Source organism: Octopus bimaculoides, chromosome 10 (genome assembly GCF_001194135.2).
Source record: "Octopus bimaculoides isolate UCB-OBI-ISO-001 chromosome 10, ASM119413v2, whole genome shotgun sequence".
NCBI lineage: Eukaryota > Metazoa > Mollusca > Cephalopoda > Octopoda > Octopodidae > Octopus > Octopus bimaculoides.
This window is the reverse complement of record NC_068990.1, coordinates 59,396,999-59,404,592: the sequence shown is the minus strand read 5'-3', so window position 1 is coordinate 59,404,592 and position 7,594 is coordinate 59,396,999. Positions and strand designations below refer to the sequence as shown.

The 7,594-nt window shown below is 34.2% G+C and overlaps 1 protein-coding gene and 1 long non-coding RNA gene across 4 annotated transcripts in view; one reads left to right on the top strand and one right to left on the bottom strand.

Moving 5' to 3' along the window:
* Positions 1-7,594, top strand: part of LOC106880026 (WD repeat-containing protein 48) — a 143,678-nt gene that overhangs the window by 22,893 nt on the left and 113,191 nt on the right. The gene's annotated exons all lie outside the window — the stretch shown is intronic.
* The window catches only part of LOC128248909 (uncharacterized), a 17,994-nt gene continuing 16,581 nt past the window's right edge, over positions 6,182-7,594 (bottom strand). For both annotated transcript variants that reach the window (XR_008265063.1, XR_008265062.1), the window contains one exon: positions 6,182-6,562. This is a non-coding gene — a long non-coding RNA (uncharacterized LOC128248909). The remainder of the gene's footprint in view (positions 6,563-7,594) is intronic.

Here is a 7,594-nt window from a genome sequence, read left to right as displayed (position 1 = left end):
CTATATATATATATATATATATATATATATGTGTGTGTGTATGTATATTTATAGCTGTTGGAATGCTTGTGTGATTAAGAAGTTTGCTTTGCAACCATGTAGTTTTGGGTTCAATCACATAGTATGTTACTTTGGGCAGGTGTTTCCTATTACAGCTTCAGGTTGATCAGTACAAGTAAAATTTAGTAGATGAAAATTGTTTGGAAACTTGTGTGTGTGTGTGTGTGTGTGTGTGTGTGTGTGTGTGTGTGTGTATCTGCATTGACACTGTTCAGTTATCAGTAACAATGTTTATGTCCCCCATTCAGCAGCTCAGTTAATGTGAATCCACAGTGAATTAGCTTAATTGAAAACAAGTGTGGATCAGCATAACAAAAGGCATTCAGTTGTACAATACAGCCTCAACAGTATTCCACCCCATGCCAGCATGGAAAAAGAGTGTACATGAAGGTTGATGACAATGATGATGATAGTATGTGTGTGTATGTGAGACAATTTCACTGTTCTGTCATTGAGAAGTTATATAATATTAAAACAAGCATTGCCACATCCAGTGGTACTTGTAGTGTGTGCAGATTTGTTAATATATAAACAATATCCAGAATAGAGGTTGGCCAAAAAGATACAAAGTGCTTATTAATATATTGATATAGGGTAGTAGGGTTAATAGATGAAATGATCAAGCTCATGAGAAAAGCTGGATAAAGGCCATTAGGCAAACCTATTGAACCGATTCATGGGGGAAAAAAAAAAAAAAAATCAATCAATGCTAAGTAGTGGATGATGATGAGAATAGTTTCAGTCATGATGGAACCACCTGAAAACTGAGATGATTTGCTTTGTTTGGTGAATGTTGGCTAACCTGACATATGGTCTGGTGATGTTTGCAGCTGACATTGTTTAATGTTTACAGGTTTTCTAAAGGGCAACTCTCATTCTGAACCGTGGATTGTTTGTGTTTGTGTTGGTATTCAAAAGTAAATCTTCTTTCGAATATAATTTCAAGACATTTGATATTGACTGCTTATCTAAAAATGATTCACTCTTCTTAAATGAGGCTGTTCACACATTTTATTCAAAATTTTGTCAGGGGCATTTGGATGTTTTAGTATTAATGGTATTCACATATATTCCAATTATGTTGCATTGTTAGTCAGTGGTAATAATTATATATGATATATAAATTATCTTTTGGCTCCAACATTTTGAACATAATGTCTCAATAATTTTTCTCTTGTGTTAAATTTTAATATTTAAAGTGTGTGTGTGTGTGCATATATATCTATATCTATATATAAATAAGCAATTAGAATTTTTTGAGCCCTGCTAAGTGTCATCTATATGGAGAATCTCTGGATCTCAGCTCTGAACTATATATGTATATATTAATGTTTATTTTTATGTTCAGTTATAATAAAAACAATTTTACATTAATCTGATGGGTTAGTTGTTACTTTTGTAGAGTACATATTTATCATTCAAAAACAAGAATATTATTGACAGTGACTTCAAAGTTTTGGCCAGTCTGATGATGACTTAACTGGCCGAAACTTTCTGTCAATATTCTTGTGTAAGAATAATAAATAAATAAATAACATTAGTATATCTTGTGACACCAACAGTGTGTCAGTTAAAAAAATCTACACAACCTTTAATCCATATACCAATCAATTCATAAGTTGTCCTCACAAAACTTAAGTGATAGCAGTACATTTGACATTGGTTACTAGATGAAGATTCTTATTACTATTTGTAAAATCAGCAATTTTTGAGCTTGTCCAGTTCAAGTCTTTCATTAGTTAGTAATGTCCATAGTTGCTGGGTCCTAAGACTTTAGCTGTAGTACACTTTGGCAACTCAGTAATCCTGATCATTGACTTCACAAAGTTCTTCTATCCAGCATTGGTGGATGATGTGATTCATCAATAAATGGCTTTCTTGTTGTCTGCCATTGCTACACCTGTAACCCTAGGTTGGGTGGCTGTTTGGTGCTACGCTTTGCTAAAAAGCAGCCTGTATTTGATCCAGGACAGCCTGTTTCTATATTCAGTGCTAACCTCTATATCTGGAGGCTGTTCTGTCTACCATTTGGAGACTAAAGGTGATGTAGCTCTCTCATCATCATCATCATCATCATCATTTAACATCCATTTTCCATGCTGGTATTGGTTGGATGGGTTTGACAGGAACTGGCAAGGTCAGGAGCTGCACCAGGTTCCATAGTCTGTTTTGGCTCGATTTCTATGGCTGGATACCCTTCCTATTGCCAACCACTTTACAGAGTGTACTGGGTGTTTCTTTACTCGGTACAACTTTTGAAAGTTGCTCAAGTTTTCAAACTGGATTTACGTTGCAGCTAACATTTCATTTATTAGTCATTATATTTTAGTCGTATTTTGGTTTACATTATGAGGAACACATTTTCAAATCCTGATTCAAAAGCATTGTTTTGTCTCTTTATTTGTCAAAATCTTTCAGTTACCTTCTAAAAACTGCTTTGACATTCATCTGATGGCAGTTAGCAGTGTACACTGAATCACACTTTCATAATAAGAAACACTCTATCTGTGCCTATTTACAAAAATATATTGTAAAAATTTTCCCTTCATTAACACACTGTACGACTGGCTAGATAAAACACTCTAGGGTCAGTTTAGAAAGCATTAGCTTCACACACCATGAAATGTATCACCATCATCATTGTCATGGTATTGGCACTACTAACCTGCTCCATTGCTTAGTCCTAAGAGTTTTATTTTGTTGCAATATCTCCCTATTTGTGCTTTGGTCATTGCATACATATTTATTGATGTTGTGTTGGATACATGATCATTCTTTAATGAGGGTGGGGAAAGTTAACTGAGCAACTCGGTTTTAGTAATGAGCTGAATATAACAATGAATTCTCTATCAGTGTCCTTTTATATACTCACTGTTCTTTTGTGATATATAAATTGGATGAAACCAGCTTTCTGGAAATTTGAGTTTCTTTTATTGATTGGGGTTGCATTTTCTTTTGTTTGTTTTTGTTTTATGTTTAGCCATATGTAGAAGGGTCAGAGGGTGGTGTTTGAATCAGGCAAAAGATAAAGTGTATCACCCAAGCTTGAAAATATTCGAAATACATACTGAGTGGAAAGCACAAAATGAAGAAATAAAATGGGTGTATTGTGCAGTATATAGAATTTTTGTAATGTGTGTGTGTGTGTGTGATTGAACTCTTCTTTCATGAGAATATGTTTTTGTGTTGATCTCTGATAACTACTATTTACTTAGAAATTAGTTTATTATATTAGCTTTTATGTTGCAGGCATTGTGGTGCATTAGTAATTTCTCTGCAAATTAATTCTATGACCTGGTTTCATTTCCTATTTAGATTGCTAATATCATTGGGTAAAGCATAAATGCCACAATATTTTATGTTGTTTGTGGTGTCCTTGTTTAGTGTAAAGAACACAGTACTTTCTCCTGTGAAAGAAAATTTGGTTGAATGGTAGTATAACTAATCAGTCAAATGTTTGTTGATTTTGTTGAAACTGAAACAAATGCTAACTAGAACACAACAACAACAACAAGCACACTAAGAAAATAAACAGGTTCTGCACTGGTTTATTTTATGTTGTATGTTGATGGGCTCTAGCTTTCTTGATTTCAGTTTCATCTTCATTGTAGTCTTTTGGTATTTTCTCTGCTCTGTTGTATAGCTAGTCTATCACGCATTATTGATTTCTTCCTTTGGCAATAGGCCGATTTTTGTTGGGGAGTGTGTATAGCCATTCATATCTACCCCACCATATATTCAAAAAATATTACACCAACTGTGAAAGCATGAAAGTTAAAACTGACTTGAAAATGGTAGAAGTTTAACATTAAATCTTATATGATATTTAATTCAGTTCTTTGCCACTTGTGCCAACTAACTGCTTTTCTTAAACTTTTCAATGATTAATTCTTTTTAATCCACAGTGCACTGTGTATCATGTTTGAAACCCTGGCTATACCTTTTTTTTAATCAGCATACAATTTCAGCCTCACTATGAAGATAAATAAAATGGTTTATGCCATAGATTTTATTTATAGGCGCAGGAGTGGCTGTGTAGTAAGTAGCTTGCTTACCAGCCACATGGTTCCAGGTTCAGTCCCACTGCATGGCACCTTGGGCAAGTGTCTTCTACTATAGCCTCAGGCCGACCAAAGCCTTGTGAGTGGATTTGGTGGACGGAAGCTGAAAGAAGCCTGTCGTATATATGTATATGTATATATATATGTGTGTGTTTGTGTGTCTCTGTTCGTCCTCCCAGCATCGCTTGACAACCGATGCTGGTGTATTTACGTCCCTGTAACTTAGCGGTTTGGCAAAAGAGACCGGTAAAATAAGTACTAGGCTTACAAAGAATAAGTTCTCGACTAAAGAATAAGTGCTCGACTAAAGGCGGTGCTCCAGCATGGCCGCAGTCAAATGACTGAAACAAGTAAAGAGTAAAGAGTATGGACAGAAAAGTGGACTCATTCTGATTTTTAATCTTCTTAGGATTGGAGAAAGAATATCCATTTTCCATCCATGGAAAGATTAGTAGCTTACATTTACCATATTTTCTGGTATACAAGTCAGTGTGGTATATAATGTAAGCATGTTGTGAAACTTTCAAACATTGCCACTAGCTTTCCAAATCTTGCTGCATTTCACAATGAGTTTTTGGTCCTCCAAAGTTGTTTTCTTTGGATGTAAATTTGTCAGAATAATTCAACTTGTATACTGGAAAACACAGTATTTATAATATATACAACTTAAAACTTAGCTAAACTGGTTTATTTGATTTGCTTAACAGTGCTGGTGCCATGTAAAAAGCACCCTGTACACTCTGTAAACTGGTTGGTGTTAGGAAGGGCATTAAGCCGTAGAAACCATGCCAAAACAGACAATAGAACCTGGTGTGAATCCTGGCCTTGCCAGTTTCTGTCAAACAATTTAACCCATGCCAGCATGGAAAACGGATATCAAATGATGATGAGGCACACACTGATATCATGGAGTAAATTAATTCATTCATTTGTAGTCTACTCATTGCTTTTCAATAATTTGAAATGTAGTTTAGCTGAGTCCTAGATTGTATATATGATAAATAGCTATAAACTACTAATTTCTCTGTGGACAGAAGATGAAGGTAAAAGAAAATTAAAACAGAAACTAGTCAATTTGCTGCCACTTTTTCTGCTCAAGTAGAGATAAAACCTGTAGTTTTACTTGTTTAGTTTTCAATGTGTCTAGCGCAATCTATTGGATCTAGAATGTTAACCTTCATGAAAGAGAGAGCACAAGTTTGCTGAGAGGCTGATTGGGCATTGAAGTCACTAGCTAGTGAGGACTTCGTGGAAACAGTTCCTGTGGTTGTGTTCCTGTAGAAGTTGAAGATGTGAGCTGAGGGATTTGTGGAAGCAGTCGGTAAATGCTGGGTGAGATAGCACCTGTGAAAGGATGACGTGTGGGAAGGGATGAGTTGAAAGAGTAATTAGCTTCAGTCATTGAGAATTAGGTTCACCTATAGGGAACTGGGGCATCTAAGAATTGATGCTGTCATATTTTAGGATGCCAAGTATCACAGATTATAATGGTGAAAAGTAGACCCATTCAAACCACACCAATATGTAAAGCTGTGTAGTAAGAAGTTTGCTCCCCAGCAGCATGGCTTTGGGCTCAGTTCCACTGCATGGTACCTCGGGCAAGTGTCTTCTATTATAGTCTCAGGTTGACCAAAGTCTTGTGAGTGGATTTGGTAGATAGAAACTAAAAGAAGCCCCTATTGTGTACATACATACCTAAACATATGCATGTGTGTGTGTGTCTTTGTGTCTGTACCCCCCACTGTTTGGCAACTGGTGTTGATTTGTTTATATATGCCTGTGACTTAGCAGTTTGGCAAAATAAACCTATAGAATAAGTACCAGACTTTAAAAAAATAAGTACCGCAAGGAATTTGTTTAACTAAAATCTTTCAAGACTGTACCTCAGCATGGCTCAGTCCAATGACTGAAACAAGTAAAAGATATATATATATATATATATATACACACACACACACACATATATATGTATATATATATATATATGTATATATATATATATATATATATTAGAGGTGCTGAAAAGTTCCTGGCTTTGGGTAAAAGAAAATACAGTAAGATCAGTTAATTATGATTTTATTCAACATATTCCCTTCTTAGATTTACGTACTTATTGCAGCTGCTCTTCAGTTTTTCTGAACCCTGTACAAGAACTCAGAAGGTTGGGTCTCCAACCAGGCCTTTTGTGATACCCTTAAAGCCAGGAACTTTTCAGCACCCCCTCATGTATATTGATGGCAATGTGGCTAGTCTGTATTTTTGTATATTTTTTTTTCTTTTCTTCATTGTTGTCTGTTTTGTTACTGTGTTCATCATCATGAGGTTACTGTGATACATAATCTTTTAAGAAGTTCCAGTTTTAATGAATGTTTGACTTGAAGCAAGTAGCAGCATGAGTCTTTTATTTGTCAACACTTATCTCATTTTTCGTTTCAACTCCACTTCAAGACAAAAAAAAAAAGAGAAAAGAAAAAAAATTTTAATCAGTGATGTCGAATAATTTTAATTCTAATTCTACTACTTATTATTTTGTAAATTTAGTTTACAGAAATCAAGTCATAGAACTGACATGTTAACTGCCATTGTTTGAGAACAGTGGTTTGGTTCTCGACCAGGGTCCATATGATCCCTGGGGGGTCCGTATAAGATTTTGTTAAAATTTATGAGATATGAATTGTTTATACTTCTACAATACACAAGATATTTTAATTTTTTTTTAAACAATTCCTAATAATATTTAATTATAAAAATATATGATTTTTTTTTAAAATATCAAATGGCTAGAATAGTCCATCCGAGTAAAATAGGAATGAAAGGGGTCCGTAAGTAAAAAAAAAATTGTTGAGAAACACTGTTTTAGAAGAAAAACGAAAAAAATGTTATTGTTATATATTGGGATAGTCATTCCTTACTTCTTTTTTGTCAAATCAACACACTATATACCGTAAATCCTCAAGTATAGTCCGCCCTTGAATATAATATGCAGGGGATTTTTAGGGAGCTGCATCTCTGATAAACCTAAACCTTGTGTATAATACGTACCCCTTCTCTAACTTGAAGTCAAAGAGGTCTATATAATGTCCTTGGTATGTAAACGTATATACGGTAACGTCCTTTATTGTTATTGTACATATAATATAATGCAAATGTATAGCTTTTTTGTGCACTTTGTTTGCAGAAAATAAAGAAATAACAGTAATAATGTCAGTGAAAAATAAATATTAAGTAAATTGCCTTTACATATTTATCATTTAGAAAATTTTGCTTAGAAAATATTTTTCATTTTTAACTTTGTATATAGTATGCACGAGAAATTTTGACCATTAAATTTTGGGAAAAAAGTGCAGATTATACTTGAGGATTTACAGTATTTGTTCTTCACTCATTTATTATTGTTCTTATTTTATCTTATGTCCATTGTTTGGAAATCTTTCATCACACATCTGTGACCTTTTCAGCAAGTCTTCCATTCA